Here is a 20,085-nt window from a genome sequence, read left to right as displayed (position 1 = left end):
TGTAACTCTGTGAGATGATTTCACAGAACACAAAGAAGTTTCTCAGAAAGCTTCTTTCTCTTTGTTATCGGAGGATATTTCCTTTGGCCCTATAGTCTTGCAAGGGATCCGAAATATCTGTTCTCAGATTCACAGAAATAAGGCTAGCAAAGAGATCCACGAAATACAGATGTAACTCTGTGAGATGAATTAACAGAACACTAAGCAGTTTCTCAGAAAGCTTCTTTCCAGATTTCATGTGAGGATATTTCCTTTTTCACCATAGCCCTCTATGGGATTCCAAATATCACTTTGCCAATTCCACAAGAACTGTCTTAGAGAAAGGCTTCTTGAGGGGAATGCTGTAACTCTGTGAGATGATTTCACAGAACACAAAGAAGTTTCTCAGAAAGCTTCTTTCTCTTTGTTATCGGAGGATATTTCCTTTGGCCCTATAGTCTTCCAAGGGATCCGAAATATCTGTTCTCAGATTCCACAGAAATAAGGCTAGCAAAGCGATACACGAAATACAGATGTAACTCTGTGAGATGAATTAACAGAACACTAAGCAGTTTCTCAGAAAGCTTCTTTCCAGATTTCATGTGAGGATATTTCCTTTTTCACCATAGCCCTCTAGGGGCTTCCAAATATCACTTTGCCAATTCCACAAGAACTGTCTTAGCGAAAGGCTTCTTGAGGGGAAAGCTGTAACTCTGTGAGATGATTTCACAGAACACAAAGAGGTTTCTCAGAACGCTTCTTTCTCTTTGTTATCGGAGGATATTTCCTTTGGCCCTATAGTCTTGCAAGTGATCCGAAATATCTGTTCTCAGATTCCACAGAAATAAGGCTAGCAAAGAGATCCAAGAAATACAGATGTAACTCTGTGAGATGAATTAACAGAACACTAAGCAGTTTCTCACAAAGCTTCTTTCCAGATTTCATCTGAGGATATTTCCTTTTTTACAATAGCCCTCTTTGGGCTTCCAAATATCACTTTGCCAATTCCACAAGAACTGTCTTAGCGAAAGGCTTCTTGAGGGGAAAGCTGTAACTCTGTGAGATGATTTCACAGAACACAAAGAAGTTTCTCAGAAAGCTTCTTTCTCTTTGTTATCAGAGGATATTTCCTTTGGCCCTATAGTCTTCCAAGGGATCCGAAATATCTGTTCTCAGATTCCACAGAAATAAGGCTAGCAGAGAGATCCACGAAATACAGATGTAACTCTCTGAGATGAATTAACAGAACACTAAGCAGTTTCTCAGAAAGCTTCTTTCCAGATTTCATGTGAGGATATTTCCTTTTTCACCTTAGCCCTCTATGGGCTTCCAAATATCACTTTGCCAATTCCACAAGAACTGTCTTAGCGAAAGGCTTCTTGAGGGGAAAGCTCTAACCTTGTGAGATGATTTCACAGAACACAAAGAAGTTTCTCAGAAAGCTTCTTTCTCTTTGTTATCGTAGGATATTTTCTTTGGCCCTATAGTCTTCCAAGGGATCCGAAATATCTGTTCTCAGATTCCACAGAAATAAGGCTAGCAAAGAGATGCACGAAATACAGATGTAACTCTGTGAGATGAATTAACAGAACACTAAGCAGTTTCTCAGAATGCTTCTTTCCAGATTTTATATGAGGATAGTTCCTTTTTCACCATAGGCCTCTAAGGGCTCCAAATGTCACTTTGCCAATTCCACAAGAACTGTCTTGGCGAAACGCTTCTTGAGGGGAAAGCTGTAACTCTGTGAGATGATTTCACAGAACACAAAGAAGTTTCTCAGAAAGCTTCTTTCTCTTTGTTATCGGAGGATATTTCCTTTTTCCCTATAATCTTGCGAGGGATCCGAAATATCTGTTCTCAGATTCCACAGAAATAAGGCTAGCAAAGAGATCCACGAAATACAGATGTAACTCTGTGAGTTGAATTAACAGAACACTAAGCAGTTTCTCAGAAAGCTTCTTTCCAGATTTCATGTGAGGATATTTCCTTTTTCACCATAGCCCTCTATGGGCTTCCAAATATCACTTTGCCAATTCCACAAGAACTGTCTTAGAGAAAGGCTTCTTGAGGGGAGTGCTGTAACTCTGTGAGATGATTTCACAGAACACAAAGAAGTTTCTCAGAAAGCTTCTTTCTCTTTGTTATCGGAGGATATTTCCTTTGGCCCTATAGTCTTCCAAGGGATCCGAAATATCTGTTCTCAGATTCCACAGAAATAAGGCTAGCAAAGCGATACACGAAATACAGATGTAACTCTGTGAGATGAATTAACAGAACACTAAGCAGTTTCTCACAAAGCTTCTTTCCAGATTTCATGTGAGGATATTTCCTTTTTCAACATAGCCCTCTATGGGCTTCCAAATATCACTTTGCCTATTCCACAAGAACTGTCTTAGCTAAAGGCTTCTTCAGGGGAAAGCTGTAACTCTGTGAGATGATTTCACAGAACACAAAGAAGTTTCTCAGAAAGCTTCTTTCTCTTTGTTATCGGAGGATATTTCCTTTGGCCCTAGAGTCTTAAAAGGGATCCGAAATATCTGTTCTCAGATTCCACAGAAATAAGGCTCGCAAAGAGATCCACGAAACACAGATGTAACTCTGTGAGATGAATTAACAGAACACTAAGCAGTTTCTCACAAAGCTTCTTTCCAGATTTCATGTGAGGATATTTCCTTTTTCACCATAGCCCTCTATGGGCTTCCAAATATCACTTTGCCAATTCCACAAGAACTGTCTTAGCGAAAGGCTTCTTGAGGGTAAAGCTGTAACTCTGTGAGATGATTTCACAGAACACAAAGAAGTTTCTCAGAAAGCTTCTTTCTCTTTTTTATCGGAGGATATTTCCTTTGGCCCTATAGTCTTCCAAGGGATCCGAAATATCTGTTCTCAGATTCCACAGAAATAAGGCTAGCAAAGAGATCCACGAAACACAGATGTAACTCTGTGAGGTAAATTAACAGAACTCTAAGCAGTTTCTCAGAAAGCTTCTTTCCAGATTTCATCTGAGGATATTTCCTTTTTCACCATAGCCCTCTAGGGGCTTCCAAATATCACTTTGCCAATTCCACAAGAACTGTCTTAGCGAAAGGCTTCTTGAGGGGAAAGCTGTAACTCTGTGAGATGATTTCAGAGAACACAAAGAAGTTTCTCAGAAAGCTTCTTTCTCTTTGTTATCGGAGGATATTTCCTTTGGCCCTATAGTCTTCCAAGGGATCCGAAATATCTGTTCTCAGATTCCACAGAAATAAGGCTAGCAAAGAGATCCACGAAATACAGATGTAACTCTGTGAGATGAATTAACAGAACACTAAGCAGTTTCTCAGAAAGCTTCTTTCCAGATTGCATCTGAGGATATTTCCTTTTTCACCATAGCCCTCTATGGGCTTCCAAATATCACTTTGCCAATTCCACAAGAACTGTCTTAGCGAAAGGCTTCTTGAGGGGAAAGCTGTAACTCTGTGAGATGATTTCACAGAACACAAAGAAGTTTCTCAGAAAGCTTCTTTCTGTTTGTTATCGGAGGATATTTCCTTTGGCCCTATAGTCTTGCAAGGGATCGAAATATCTGTTCGCAGATTCCACAGAAATAAGGCTAGCAAAGAGATCCCCGAAATACAGATGTAAGGCTGTGAGATGAATTAACAGAACACTAAGCAGTTTCTCAGAAAGCTTCTTTCCAGATTTCATCTGAGGATATTTCCTTTTTCACCATAGCCCTCTATGGGCTTCCAAATATCACTTTGCCAATTCCACAAGAACTGTCTTAGCGAAAGGCTTCTTGAGGGGAAAGCTGTAACTCTGTGAGATGATTTCACAGAACACAAAGAAGTTTCTCAGAAAGCTTCTTTCTCTTTGTTATCGGAGGATATTTCCTTTTTCCCTATAATCTTGCGAGGGATCCGAAATATCTGTTCTCAGATTCCACAGAAATAAGGCTAGCAAAGAGATCCACGAAATACAGATGTAACTCTGTGAGATGAATTAACAGAACACTAAGCAGTTTCTCAGAAAGCTTCTTTCCAGATTTCATCTGAGGATATTTCCTTTTTCACCATAGCCCTCTATGGGCTTCCAAATATCACTTTGCCAATTCCACAAGAACTGTCTTAGAGAAAGGCTTCCTGAGGGGAATGCTGTAACTCTGTGAAATGATTTCACAGAACACAAAGAAGTTTCTCAGAAAGCTTCTTTCTCTTTGTTATCGGAGGATATTTCCTTTGGCCCTATAGTCTTCCAAGGGATCCGAAATATCTGTTCTCAGATTCCACAGAAATAAGGCTAGCAAAGCGATACACGAAATACAGATGTAACTCTGTGAGATGAATTAACAGAACACTAAGCAGTTTCTCAGAAAGCTTCTTTCCAGATTTCATGTGAGGATATTTCCTTTTTCACCATAGCCCTCTAGGGGCTTCCAAATATCACTTTGCCAATTCCACAAGAACTGTCTTAGCGAAAGGCTCCTTGAGGGGAAAGCTGTAACTCTGTGAGATGATTTCACAGAACACAAAGAGGTTTCTCAGAACGCTTCTTTCTCTTTGTTATCGGAGGATATTTCCTTTGGCCCTATAGTCTTGCAAGTGATCCGAAATATCTGTTCTCAGATTCCACAGAAATAAGGCTAGAAAAGAGATCCAAGAAATACAGATGTAACTCTGTGAGATGAATTAACAGAAGACTAAGCAGTTTCTCACAAAGCTTCTTTCCAGATTTCATCTGAGGATATTTCCTTTTTCACAATAGCCCTCTTTGGGCTTCCAAATATCACTTTGCCAATTCCACAAGAACTGTCTTAGCGAAAGGCTTCTTGAGGGGAAAGCTGTAACTCTGTGAGATGATTTCACAGAACACAAAGAAGTTTCTCAGAAAGCTTCTTTCTCTTTGTTATCAGAGGATATTTCCTTTGGCCCTATAGTCTTCCAAGGGATCCGAAATATCTGTTCTCAGATTCCACAGAAATAAGGCTCGCAAAGAGTTCCACGAAACACAGATGTAACTCTGTGAGATGAATTAACAGAACACTAAGCAGTTTTTCACAAAGCTTCTTTCCAGATTTCATGTGAGGATATTTCCTTTTTCACCATAGCCCTCTATGGGCTTCCAAATATCACTTTGCCAATTCCACAAGAACTGTCTTAGCGAAAGGCTTCTTGAGGGGAAAGCTGTAACTCTGTGAGATGATTTCACAGAACACAAAGAAGTTTCTCAGAAAGCTTCTTTCTCTTTTTTATCGGAGGATATTTCCTTTGGCCCTATAGTCTTGCAAGGGATCCGAAATATCTGTTCTCAGATTCCACAGAAATAAGGCTAGCAAAGAGATCCAGGAAATACAGATGTAACTCTGTGAGATGAATTAACAGAACACTAAGCAGTTTCTCAGAAAGATTCTTTTCAGATTTCATCTGAGGATATTTCCTTTTTCACCATAGCCCTCTATGGGCTTCCAAATATCACTTTGCCAATTCCACAAGAACTGTCTTAGCGAAAGGCTTCTTGAGGGTAAAGCTGTAACTCTGTGAGATGATTTCACAGAACACAAAGAAGTTTCTCAGAAAGCTTCTTTCTGTTTGTTAGCAGAGGATATTTCCTTTGGCCCTATAGTCTTGCAAGGGATCGAAATATCTGTTCTCAGATTCCACAGAAATAAGGCTAGCAAAGAGATCCACGAAATACAGATGTAACTCTGTGAGATGAATTAACAGAACACTAAGCAGTTTCTCAGAAAGCTTCTTTCCAGATTTCATGTGAGGATATTTCCTTTGTCACCATAGCCCTCTATGGGCTTCCAAATATCACTTTGCCAATTCCACAAGAACTGTCTTAGAGAAAGGCTTCTTGAGGGGAATGCTGTAACTCTGTGAGATGATTTCACAGAACACAAAGAAGTTTCTCAGAAAGCTTCTTTCTCTTTGTTATCGGAGGATATTTCCTTTGGCCCTATAGTCTTCCAAGGGATCCGAAATATCTGTTCTCAGATTCCACAGAAATAAGGCTAGCAAAGCGATACACGAAATACAGATGTAACTCTGTGAGATGAATTAACAGAACACTAAGCAGTTTCTCACAAAGCTTCTTTCCAGATTTCATGTGAGGATATTTCCGTTTTCAACATAGCCCTCTATGGGCTTCCAAATATCACTTTGCCTATTCCACAAGAACTGTCTTAGCTAAAGGCTTCTTCAGGGGAAAGCTGTAACTCTGTGAGATGATTTCACAGAACACAAAGAAGTTTCTCAGAAAGCTTCTTTCTCTTTGTTATCGGAGGATATTTCCTTTTTCCCTATAAACTTGCGAGGGATCCGAAATATCTGTTCTCAGATTCCACAGAAATAAGGCTAGCAAAGAGATCCACGAAATACAGATGTAACTCTGTGAGATGAATTAACAGAACACTAAGCAGTTTCTCAGAAAGCTTCTTTCCAGATTTCATCTGAGGATATTTCCTTTTTCACCATAGCCCTCTATGGGCTTCCAAATATCACTTTGCCAATTCCACAAGAACTGTCTTAGCGAAAGGCTTCTTGAGGGGAAAGCTGTAACTCTGTGAGATGATTTCACAGAACACAAAGAAGTTTCTCAGAAAGCTTCTTTCTCTTTGTTATCGGAGGATATTTCCTTTGGCCCTATAGTCTTGCAAGGGATCCGAAATATCTGTTCTCAGATTCCACAGAAATAAGGCTAGCAAAGAGATCCACGAAATACAGATGTAACTCTGTGAGATGAATTAACAGAACACTAAGCAGTTTCTCAGAAAGCTTCTTTCCAGATTTCATCTGAGGATATTTCCTTTTTCACCATAGCCCTCTATGGGCTTCCAAATATCCCTTTGCCAATTCCACAAGAACTGTCTTAGCGAAAGGCTTCTTGAGGGGAAAGCTGTAACTCTGTGAGATGATTTCACAGAACACAAAGAAGTTTCTCAGAAAGCTTCTTTCTCTGTTATCGGAGGATATTTCCTTTGGCCCTATAGTCTTGCAAGGGATCCGAAAAATCTGTTCTCAGATTCCACATAAATAAGGCTAGCAAAGAGATCCACGAAATACAGATGTAACTCTGTGAGATGAATTAACAGAACACTAAGCAGTTTCTCAGAAAGCTTCTTTCCAGATTTCATGTGAGGATATTTCCTTTTTCACCATAGCCCTCTATGGGCTTCCAAATATCACTTTGCCAATTCCACAAGAACTGTCTTAGCGAAATGCTTCTTGAGGGAAAGCTGTAACTCTGTGAGATGATTTCACAGAACACAAAGAAGTTTCTCAGAAAGCTTCTTTCTCTTTGTTATCGGAGGATATTACCTTTGGCCCTATAGTCTTGCGAGAGATCCGAAATATCTGTTCTCAGATTCCACAGAAATAAGGCTAGCAAAGAGATCCACGAAATACAGATGTAACTCTGTGAGATGAATTAACAGAACACTAAGCAGTTTCTCAGAAAGCTTCTTTCCAGATTTCATCAGAGGATATTTCCTTTTTCACCATAGCCTTCTATGGGCTTCCAAATATCACTTTGCCAATTCCAAAAGAACTGTCTTAGCGAAAGGCTTCTTGAGAGGAAAGCTGTAACTCTGTGAGATGATTTCACAGAACAAAAAGAAGATTCTCAGAAAGCTTCTTTCTCTTTGTTATCGGAGGATATTTCCTTTGGCCCTATATTCTTGCAAGGGATCCGAAATATCTGTTCTCATATTCCACAGAAATAAGGCTAGCAAAGAGATCCACGAAATACAGATGTAACTCTGTGAGATGAATTAACAGAACACTAAGCAGTTTCTCAGAAAGCTTCTTTCCAGATTTCATCTGAGGATATTTCCTTTTTCACCATAGCCCTCTATGGGCTTCCAAATATCACTTTGCCAATTCCACAAGAACTGTCTTAGCGAAAGGCTTCTGGAGGGGAAAGCTGTAACTCTGTGAGATGATTTCACAGAACACAAAGAAGTTTCTCAGAAAGCTTCTTTCTCTTTGTTATCGGAGGATATTTCCTTTGGCCCTATAGTCTTCCAAGGGATCCGAAATATCTGTTCTCAGATTCCACAGAAATAAGGCTAGCAAAGAGATCCACGAAATACAGATGTAACTCTGTGAGATGAATTAACAGAACACTAAGCAGTTTCTCAGAAAGCTTCTTTCCAGATTTCATCTGAGGATATTTCCTTTTTCACCATAGCCCTCTATGGGCTTCCAAATATCACTTTGCCAATTCCACAAGAACTGTCTTAGCGAAAGGCTTCTTGAGGGGAAAGCTGTAACCTTGTGAGATGATTTCACAGAACACAAAGAAGTTTCTCAGAAAACTTCTTTATTTTTGTTATCGGAGGATATTTCCTTTGGCCCTATAGTCTTCCAATGGATCCGAAATATCTGTTCTCAGATTCCACAGAAATAAGGCTAGCAAATAGATCCACGAAATACAGATGTAAGTCTGCGAGATGAATTAACAGAACACTAAGCAGTTTCTCAGAAAGCTTCTTTCCAGATATCATGTGAGGATATTTCCTTTTTCACCATAGCCCTCTATGGGCTTCCAAATATCACTTTGCCAATTCCACAAGAACTGTCTTAGCGAAAGGCTTCTTGAGGGGAAAGCAGTAACTCTGTGAGATGATTTCACAGAACACAAAGAAGTTTCTCAGAACTCTTCTTTCTATTTGTTATCCGAGGATATTTCCTTTGGCCCTATAGTCTGGAAAGGGATCCGAAATATCTGTTCTCAGATTCCACAGAAATAAGGCTAGCAAAGAGATCCACTAAATACAGATGTAACTCTGTGAGATGAATTAACAGAACACTAAGCAGTTTCTCAGAAAGCTTCTTTCCAGATTTCATCTGAGGATATTTCCTTTTTCACGGTAGCCCTCTATGGGCTTCCAAATATCACTTTGCCAATTCCACAAGAACTGTCTTAGCGAAAGGTTTCTTGAGGGGAAAGCTGTAACTCTGTGAGATGATTTCACAGAACACAAAGAAGTTTCTCAGAAAGCTTCTTTCTCTTTGTTATCGGAGGATATTTCCTTTGGCCCTATAGTCTTCCAAGCGATCCGAAATATCTGTTCTCAGATTCCACAGAAATAAGGCTAGCAAAGAGATCCACGAAATACAGATGTAACTCTGTGAGATGAATTAACAGAACACTAAGCAGTTTCTCAGAAAGCTTCTTTCCAGATTTCATCTGAGGATATTTCCTTTTTCACCATAGCCCTCTAGGGGCTCCAAATGTCACTTTGCCAATTCCACAAGAAGTGTCTTGGCGAAACGCTTCTTGAGGGGAAAGCTGTAACTCTGTGAGATGATTTCACAGAACACAAAGAAGTTTTTTCAGAAAGCTTCTTTCTCTTTGTTACCGGAGGATATTTCCTTTGGCCCTATAGTCCTGCAAGGGATCCGAAATATCTGTTCTCAGATTCCACAGAAATAAGGCTAGCAAAGAGATCCACGAAATTCTGATGTAACTCAGTGAGATGAAATAACAGAACACTAAGCAGTTTCTCAGAAAGCTTCTTTCCAGATTTCATCTGAGCATATTTCCTTTTTCACCGTAGCCCTCTATGGGGTTCGAAATATCACTTTGCCAATTCCACAAGAACTGTCTTAGCGAAAGGCTTCTTGAGGGGAAAGCTGTAACTCTGTGAGATGATTTCACAGAACACAAAGAAGTTTCTCAGAAAGCTTCTTTCTCTTTGTTATCGGAGGATATTTCCTTTGGCCCTATAGTCTTCCAAGGGATCCGAAATATCTGTTCTCAGATTCCACAGAAATAAGGCTAGCAAAGAGATCCATGAAATACAGATGGAACTCTGTGAGATGAATTAACAGAACACTAAGCAGTTTCTCAGAAAGCTTCTTTCCAGATTTCATGTGAGGATATTTCCTTTTTCACCATAGCCCTCTAGGGGCTTCCAAATATCACTTTGCCAATTCCACAAGAACTGTCTTAGCGAAAGGCTTCTTGAGGGGAAAGCTGTAACTCTGTGAGATGATTTCACAGAACACAAAGAGGTTTCTCAGAACGATTCTTTCTCTTTGTTATCAGAGGATATTTCCTTTGGCCCTATAGTCTTGCAAGAGATCCGAAATATCTGTTCTCAGATTCCACAGAAAAAAGGCTAGCAAAGAGATCCACGAAATACAGATGTAAGTCTGTGAGACGAATTAACAGAACACTAAGCAGTTTCTCAGAATGCTTCTTTCCAGATTTTATGTGAGGATAGTTCCTTTTTCACCATAGGACTCTATGGGCTCCAAATGTCACTTTGCAAATTCCACAAGAACTGTCTTGGCGAAACGCTTCTTGAGGGGAAAGCTGTAACTCTGTGAGATGATTTCACAGAACACAAAGAAGTTTCTCAGAAAGCTTCTTTCTCTTTGTTATCGGAGGATATTTCCTTTGGCCCTATAGTCTTGCAAGGGATCCGAAATATCTGTTCTCAGATTCCACAGAAATAAGGCTAGCAAAGAGATCCACGAAAAACAGATGTAACTCAGTGAGGTGAATTAACAGAACACTAAGCAGTTTCTCAGAAAGCTTCTTTCCAGATTTCATGTGAGGATTTTTCCTTTTTCACAATAGCCCTCTATGGGCTTCCAAATATCACTTTGCCAATTCCACAAGAACTGTCTTAGCGAAAGGCTTCTGGAGGGGAAAGCTGTAACTCTGTGAGATGATTTCACAGAACACAAAGAAGTTTCTCAGAAAGCTTCTTTCTGTTTGTTATCGGAGGATATTTCCTTTGGCCCTATAGTCTTGCAAGGGATCGAAATATCTGTTCTCAGATTCCACAGAAATAAGGCTAGCAAAGAGATCCACGAAATACAGATGTAACTCTGTGAGATGAATTAACAGAACACTAAGCAGTTTCTCAGAAAGCTTCTTTCCAGATTTCATGTGAGGATATTTCCTTTGTCACCATAGCCCTCTATGGGCTTCCAAATATCACTTTGCCAATTCCACAAGAACTGTCTTAGAGAAAGGCTTCTTGAGGGGAATGCTGTAACTCTGTGAGATGATTTCACAGAACACAAAGAAGTTTCTCAGAAAGCTTCTTTCTCTTTGTTATCGGAGGATATTTCATTTGGCCCTATAGTCTTCCAAGGGATCCGAAATATCTGTTCTCAGATTCCACAGAAATAAGGCTAGCAAAGCGATACACGAAATACAGATGTAACTCTGTGAGATGAATTAACAGAACACTAAGCAGTTTCTCACAAAGCTTCTTTCCAGATTTCATGTGAGGATATTTCCTTTTTCAACATAGCCCTCTATGGGCTTCCAAATATCACTTTGCCTATTCCACAAGAACTGTCTTAGCTAAAGGCTTCTTCAGGGGAAAGCTGTAACTCTGTGAGATGATTTCACAGAACACAAAGAAGTTTCTCAGAAAGCTTCTTTCTCTTTGTTATCGGAGGATATTTCCTTTGGCCCTAGAGTCTTCCAAGCGATCCGAAATATCTGTTCTCAGATTCCACAGAAATAAGGCTAGCAAAGAGATCCACGAAATACAGATGTAACTCTGTGAGATGAATTAACAGAACACTAAGCAGTTTCTCAGAAAGCTTCTTTCCAGATTTCATCTGAGGATATTTCCTTTTTCACCATAGCCCTCTAGGGGCTCCAAATGTCACTTTGCCAATTCCACAAGAAGTGTCTTGGCGAAACGCTTCTTGAGGGGAAAGCTGTAACTCTGTGAGATGATTTCACAGAACACAAAGAAGTTTTTTCAGAAAGCTTCTTTCTCTTTGTTACCGGAGGATATTTCCTTTGGCCCTATAGTCCTGCAAGGGATCCGAAATATCTGTTCTCAGATTCCACAGAAATAAGGCTAGCAAAGAGATCCACGAAATTCTGATGTAACTCAGTGAGATGAAATAACAGAACACTAAGCAGTTTCTCAGAAAGCTTCTTTCCAGATTTCATCTGAGCATATTTCCTTTTTCACCGTAGCCCTCTATGGGGTTCGAAATATCACTTTGCCAATTCCACAAGAACTGTCTTAGCGAAAGGCTTCTTGAGGGGAAAGCTGTAACTCTGTGAGATGATTTCACAGAACACAAAGAAGTTTCTCAGAAAGCTTCTTTCTCTTTGTTATCGGAGGATATTTCCTTTGGCCCTATAGTCTTCCAAGGGATCCGAAATATCTGTTCTCAGATTCCACAGAAATAAGGCTAGCAAAGAGATCCATGAAATACAGATGGAACTCTGTGAGATGAATTAACAGAACACTAAGCAGTTTCTCACAAAGCTTCTTTCCAGATTTCATGTGAGGATATTTCCTTTTTCACCATAGCCCTCTAGGGGCTTCCAAATATCACTTTGCCAATTCCACAAGAACTGTCTTAGCGAAAGGCTTCTTGAGGGGAAAGCTGTAACTCTGTGAGATGATTTCACAGAACACAAAGAGGTTTCTCAGAACGATTCTTTCTCTTTGTTATCAGAGGATATTTCCTTTGGCCCTATAGTCTTGCAAGAGATCCGAAATATCTGTTCTCAGATTCCACAGAAAAAAGGCTAGCAAAGAGATCCACGAAATACAGATGTAAGTCTGTGAGACGAATTAACAGAACACTAAGCAGTTTCTCAGAATGCTTCTTTCCAGATTTTATGTGAGGATAGTTCCTTTTTCACCATAGGACTCTATGGGCTCCAAATGTCACTTTGCAAATTCCACAAGAACTGTCTTGGCGAAACGCTTCTTGAGGGGAAAGCTGTAACTCTGTGAGATGATTTCACAGAACACAAAGAAGTTTCTCAGAAAGCTTCTTTCTCTTTGTTATCGGAGGATATTTCCTTTGGCCCTATAGTCTTGCAAGGGATCCGAAATATCTGTTCTCAGATTCCACAGAAATAAGGCTAGCAAAGAGATCCACGAAAAACAGATGTAACTCAGTGAGGTGAATTAACAGAACACTAAGCAGTTTCTCAGAAAGCTTCTTTCCAGATTTCATGTGAGGATTTTTCCTTTTTCACAATAGCCCTCTATGGGCTTCCAAATATCACTTTGCCAATTCCACAAGAACTGTCTTAGCGAAAGGCTTCTGGAGGGGAAAGCTGTAACTCTGTGAGATGATTTCACAGAACACAAAGAAGTTTCTCAGAAAGCTTCTTTCTGTTTGTTATCGGAGGATATTTCCTTTGGCCCTATAGTCTTGCAAGGGATCGAAATATCTGTTCTCAGATTCCACAGAAATAAGGCTAGCAAAGAGATCCACGAAATACAGATGTAACTCTGTGAGATGAATTAACAGAACACTAAGCAGTTTCTCAGAAAGCTTCTTTCCAGATTTCATGTGAGGATATTTCCTTTGTCACCATAGCCCTCTATGGGCTTCCAAATATCACTTTGCCAATTCCACAAGAACTGTCTTAGAGAAAGGCTTCTTGAGGGGAATGCTGTAACTCTGTGAGATGATTTCACAGAACACAAAGAAGTTTCTCAGAAAGCTTCTTTCTCTTTGTTATCGGAGGATATTTCATTTGGCCCTATAGTCTTCCAAGGGATCCGAAATATCTGTTCTCAGATTCCACAGAAATAAGGCTAGCAAAGCGATACACGAAATACAGATGTAACTCTGTGAGATGAATTAACAGAACACTAAGCAGTTTCTCACAAAGCTTCTTTCCAGATTTCATGTGAGGATATTTCCTTTTTCAACATAGCCCTCTATGGGCTTCCAAATATCACTTTGCCTATTCCACAAGAACTGTCTTAGCTAAAGGCTTCTTCAGGGGAAAGCTGTAACTCTGTGAGATGATTTCACAGAACACAAAGAAGTTTCTCAGAAAGCTTCTTTCTCTTTGTTATCGGAGGATATTTCCTTTGGCCCTAGAGTCTTCCAAGCGATCCGAAATATCTGTTCTCAGATTCCACAGAAATAAGGCTAGCAAAGAGATCCACGAAATACAGATGTAACTCTGTGAGATGAATTAACAGAACACTAAGCAGTTTCTCAGAAAGCTTCTTTCCAGATTTCATCTGAGGATATTTCCTTTTTCACCATAGCCCTCTAGGGGCTCCAAATGTCACTTTGCCAATTCCACAAGAAGTGTCTTGGCGAAACGCTTCTTGAGGGGAAAGCTGTAACTCTGTGAGATGATTTCACAGAACACAAAGAAGTTTTTTCAGAAAGCTTCTTTCTCTTTGTTACCGGAGGATATTTCCTTTGGCCCTATAGTCCTGCAAGGGATCCGAAATATCTGTTCTCAGATTCCACAGAAATAAGGCTAGCAAAGAGATCCACGAAATTCTGATGTAACTCAGTGAGATGAAATAACAGAACACTAAGCAGTTTCTCAGAAAGCTTCTTTCCAGATTTCATCTGAGCATATTTCCTTTTTCACCGTAGCCCTCTATGGGGTTCGAAATATCACTTTGCCAATTCCACAAGAACTGTCTTAGCGAAAGGCTTCTTGAGGGGAAAGCTGTAACTCTGTGAGATGATTTCACAGAACACAAAGAAGTTTCTCAGAAAGCTTCTTTCTCTTTGTTATCGGAGGATATTTCCTTTGGCCCTATAGTCTTCCAAGGGATCCGAAATATCTGTTCTCAGATTCCACAGAAATAAGGCTAGCAAAGAGATCCATGAAATACAGATGGAACTCTGTGAGATGAATTAACAGAACACTAAGCAGTTTCTCAGAAAGCTTCTTTCCAGATTTCATGTGAGGATATTTCCTTTTTCACCATAGCCCTCTAGGGGCTTCCAAATATCACTTTGCCAATTCCACAAGAACTGTCTTAGCGAAAGGCTTCTTGAGGGGAAAGCTGTAACTCTGTGAGATGATTTCACAGAACACAAAGAGGTTTCTCAGAACGATTCTTTCTCTTTGTTATCAGAGGATATTTCCTTTGGCCCTATAGTCTTGCAAGAGATCCGAAATATCTGTTCTCAGATTCCACAGAAATAAGGCTAGCAAAGAGATCCACGAAATACAGATGTAAGTCTGTGAGATGAATTAACAGAACACTAAGCAGTTTCTCAGAATGCTTCTTTCCAGATTTTATGTGAGGATAGTTCCTTTTTCACCATAGGACTCTATGGGCTCCAAATGTCACTTTGCAAATTCCACAAGAACTGTCTTGGCGAAACGCTTCTTGAGGCGAAAGCTGTAACTCTGTGAGATGATTTCACAGAACACAAAGAAGTTTCTCAGAAAGCTTCTTTCTCTTTGTTATCGGAGGATATTTCCTTTGGCCCTATAGTCTTGCAAGGGATCCGAAATATCTGTTCTCAGATTCCACAGAAATAAGGCTAGCAAAGAGATCCACGAAAAACAGATGTAACTCAGTGAGGTGAATTAACAGAACACTAAGCAGTTTCTCAGAAAGCTTCTTTCCAGATTTCATCTGAGGATATTTCCTTTTTCACAATAGCCCTCTATGGGCTTCCAAATATCACTTTGCCAATTCCACAAGAACTGTCTTAGCGAAAGGCTTCTGGAGGGGAAAGCTGTAACTCTGTGAGATGATTTCACAGAACACAAAGAAGTTTCTCAGAAAGCTTCTTTCTGTTTGTTATCGGAGGATATTTCCTTTGGCCCTATAGTCTTGCAAGGGATCGAAATATCTGTTCTCAGATTCCACAGAAATAAGGCTAGCAAAGAGATCCACGAAATACAGATGTAACTCTGTGAGATGAATTAACAGAACACTAAGCAGTTTCTCAGAAAGCTTCTTTCCAGATTTCATGTGAGGATATTTCCTTTGTCACCATAGCCCTCTATGGGCTTCCAAATATCACTTTGCCAATTCCACAAGAACTGTCTTAGAGAAAGGCTTCTTGAGGGGAATGCTGTAACTCTGTGAGATGATTTCACAGAACACAAAGAAGTTTCTCAGAAAGCTTCTTTCTCTTTGTTATCGGAGGATATTTCATTTGGCCCTATAGTCTTCCAAGGGATCCGAAATATCTGTTCTCAGATTCCACAGAAATAAGGCTAGCAAAGCGATACACGAAATACAGATGTAACTCTGTGAGATGAATTAACAGAACACTAAGCAGTTTCTCACAAAGCTTCTTTCCAGATTTCATGTGAGGATATTTCCTTTTTCAACATAGCCCTCTATGGGCTTCCAAATATCACTTTGCCTATTCCACAAGAACTGTCTTAGCTAAAGGCTTCTTCAGGGGAAAGCTGTAACTCTGTGAGATGATTTCACAGAACACAAAGAAGTTTCTCAGAAAGCTTCTTTCTCTTTGTTATCGGAGGATATTTCCTTTGGCCCTAGAGTCTTCCAAGGGATCCGAAATATCTGTTCTCAGATTCCACAGAAATAAGGCTCGCAAAGAGATCCACGAAACACAGATGTAACTCTGTGAGATGAATTAACAGAACACTAAGCAGTTTCTCACAAAGCTTCTTTCCAGATTTCATCTGAGGATATTTCCTTTTTCACCATAGCCCTCTAGGGGCTTCCAAATATCACTTTGCCAATTCCACAAGAACTGTCTTAGCGAAAGGCTTCTTGAGGGGAAAGCTGTAACTCTGTGAGATGATTTCAGAGAACACAAAGAAGTTTCTCAGAAAGCTTCTTTCTCTTTGTTATCGGAGGATATTTCCTTTGGCCCTATAGTCTTCCAAGGGATCCGAAATATCTGTTCTCAGATTCCACAGAAATAAGGCTAGCAAAGAGATCCACGAAATACAGATGTAACTCTGTGAGATGAATTAACAGAACACTAAGCAGATTCTCAGAAAGCTTCTTTCCAGATTTCATCTGAGGATATTTCCTTTTTCACCATAGCCCTCTATGGGCTTCCAAATATCCCTTTGCCAATTCCACAAGAACTGTCTTAGCGAAAGGCTTCTTGAGGGGAAAGCTGTAACTCTGTGACATGATTTCACAGAACACAAAGAAGTTTCTCAGAAAGCTTCTTTCTCTGTTATCGGAGGATATTTCCTTTGGCCCTATAGTCTTGCAAGGGATCCGAAAAATCTGTTCTCAGATTCCACAGAAATAAGGCTAGCAAAGAGATCCACGAAATACAGATGTAACTCTGTGAGATGAATTAACAGAACACTAAGCAGTTTCTCAGAAAGCTTCTTTCCAGATTTCATGTGAGGATATTTCCTTTTTCACCATAGCCCTCTATGGCTTCCAAACATCACTTTGCCAATTCCACAAGAACTGTCTTAGCGAAATGCTTCTTGAGGGAAAGCTGTAACTCTGTGAGATGATTTCACAGAACACAAAGAAGTTTCTCAGAAAGCTTCTTTCTCTTTGTTATCGGAGGATATTACCTTCGGCCCTATAGTCTTGCGAGAGATCCGAAATATCTGTTCTCAGATTCCACAGAAATAAGGCTAGCAAAGAGATCCACGAAATACAGATGTAACTCTGTGAGATGAATTAACAGAACACTAAGCAGTTTCTCAGAAAGCTTCTTTCCAGATTTCATCAGAGGATATTTCCTTTTTCACCATAGCCTTCTATGGGCTTCCAAATATCACTTTGCCAATTCCAAAAGAACTGTCTTAGCGAAAGGCTTCTTGAGAGGAAAGCTGTAACTCTGTGAGATGATTTCACAGAACAAAAAGAAGTTTCTCAGAAAGCTTCTTTCTCTTTGTTATCGGAGGATATTTCCTTTGGCCCTATATTCTTGCAAGGGATCCGAAATATCTGTTCTCATATTCCACAGAAATAAGGCTAGCAAAGAGATCCACGAAATACAGATGTAACTCTGTGAGATGAATTAACAGAACACTAAGCAGTTTCTCAGAAAGCTTCTTTCCAGATTTCATCTGAGGATATTTCCTTTTTCACCATAGCCCTCTATGGGCTTCCAAATATCACTTTGCCAATTCCACAAGAACTGTCTTAGCGAAAGGCTTCTGGAGGGGAAAGCTGTAACTCTGTGAGATGATTTCACAGAACACAAAGAAGTTTCTCAGAAAGCTTCTTTCTCTTTGTTATCGGAGGATATTTCCTTTGGCCCTATAGTCTTCCAAGGGATCCGAAATATCTGTTCTCAGATTCCACAGAAATAAGGCTAGCAAAGAGATCCACGAAATACAGATGTAACTCTGTGAGATGAATTAAAAGAACACTAAGCAGTTTCTCAGAAAGCTTCTTTCCAGATTTCATCTGAGGATATTTCCTTTTTCACCATAGCCCTCTAGGGGCTTCCAAATATCACTTTGCCAATTCCACAAGAACTGTCTTAGCGAAAGGCTTCTTGAGGGGAAAGCTGTAACCTTGTGAGATGATTTCACAGAACACAAAGAAGTTTCTCAGAAAACTTCTTTATTTTTGTTATCGGAGGATATTTCCTTTGGCCCTATAGTCTTCCAATGGATCCGAAATATCTGTTCTCAGATTCCACAGAAATAAGGCTAGCAAAGAGATGCACGAAATACAGATGTAAGTCTGCGAGATGAATTAACAGAACACTAAGCAGTTTCTCAGAAAGCTTCTTTCCAGATATCATGTGAGGATATTTCCTTTTTCACCATAGCCCTCTATGGGCTTCCAAATATCACTTTGCCAATTCCACAAGAACTGTCTTAGCGAAAGGCTTCTTGAGGGGAAAGCAGTAACTCTGTGAGATGATTTCACAGAACACAAAGAAGTTTCTCAGAACTCTTCTTTCTATTTGTTATCCGAGGATATTTCCTTTGGCCCTATAGTCTGGAAAGGGATCCGAAATATCTGTTCTCAGATTCCACAGAAATAAGGCTAGCAAAGAGATCCACGAAATACAGATGTAACTCTGTGAGATGAATTAACAGAACACTAAGCAGTTTCTCAGAAAGCTTCTTTCCAGATTTCATCTGAGGATATTTCCTTTTTCACGGTAGCCCTCTATGGGCTTCCAAATATCACTTTGCCAATTCCACAAGAACTGTCTTAGCGAAAGGTTTCTTGAGGGGAAAGCTGTAACTCTGTGAGATGATTTCACAGAACACAAAGAAGTTTCTCAGAAAGCTTCTTTCTCTTTGTTATCGGAGGATATTTCCTTTGGCCCTATAGTCTTCCAAGCGATCCGAAATATCTGTTCTCAGATTCCACAGAAATAAGGCTAGCAAAGAGATCCACGAAATACAGATGTAACTCTGTGAGATGAATTAACAGAACACTAAGCAGTTTCTCAGAAAGCTTCTTTCCAGATTTCATCTGAGGATATTTCCTTTTTCACCATAGCCCTCTAGGGGCTCCAAATGTCACTTTGCCAATTCCACAAGAAGTGTCTTGGCGAAACGCTTCTTGAGGGGAAAGCTGTAACTCTGTGAGATGATTTCACAGAACACAAAGAAGTTTTTTCAGAAAGCTTCTTTCTCTTTGTTACCGGAGGATATTTCCTTTGGCCCTATAGTCCTGCAAGGGATCCGAAATATCTGTTCTCAGATTCCACAGAAATAAGGCTAGCAAAGAGATCCACGAAATTCTGATGTAACTCAGTGAGATGAAATAACAGAACACTAAGCAGTTTCTCAGAAAGCTTCTTTCCAGATTTCATCTGAGCATATTTCCTTTTTCACCGTAGCCCTCTATGGGGTTCGAAATATCACTTTGCCAATTCCACAAGAACTGTCTTAGCGAAAGGCTTCTTGAGGGGAAAGCTGTAACTCTGTGAGATGATTTCACAGAACACAAAGAAGTTTCTCAGAAGCTTCTTTCTCTTTGTTATCGGAGGATATTTCCTTTGGCCCTATAGTCTTCCAAGGGATCCGAAATATCTGTTCTCAGATTCCACAGAAATAAGGCTAGCAAAGAGATCCATGAAATACAGATGGAACTCTGTGAGATGAATTAACAGAACACTAAGCAGTTTCTCAGAAAGCTTATTTCCAGATTTCATGTGAGGATATTTCCTTTTTCACCATAGCCCTCTAGGGGCTTCCAAATATCACTTTGCCAATTCCACAAGAACTGTCTTAGCGAAAGGCTTCTTGAGGGGAAAGCTGTAACTCTGTGAGATGATTTCACAGAACACAAAGAGGTTTCTCAGAACGATTCTTTCTCTTTGTTATCAGAGGATATTTCCTTTGGCCCTATAGTCTTGCAAGAGATCCGAAATATCTGTTCTCAGATTCCACAGAAATAAGGCTAGCAAAGAGATCCACGAAATACAGATGTAAGTCTGTGAGATGAATTAACAGAACACTAAGCAG

This window comes from Macaca nemestrina, chromosome 13 (assembly GCF_043159975.1).
Source record: "Macaca nemestrina isolate mMacNem1 chromosome 13, mMacNem.hap1, whole genome shotgun sequence".
In the NCBI taxonomy this organism is placed as follows: domain Eukaryota; kingdom Metazoa; phylum Chordata; class Mammalia; order Primates; family Cercopithecidae; genus Macaca; species Macaca nemestrina.
Note: the sequence above shows the minus strand (reverse complement) of the source record.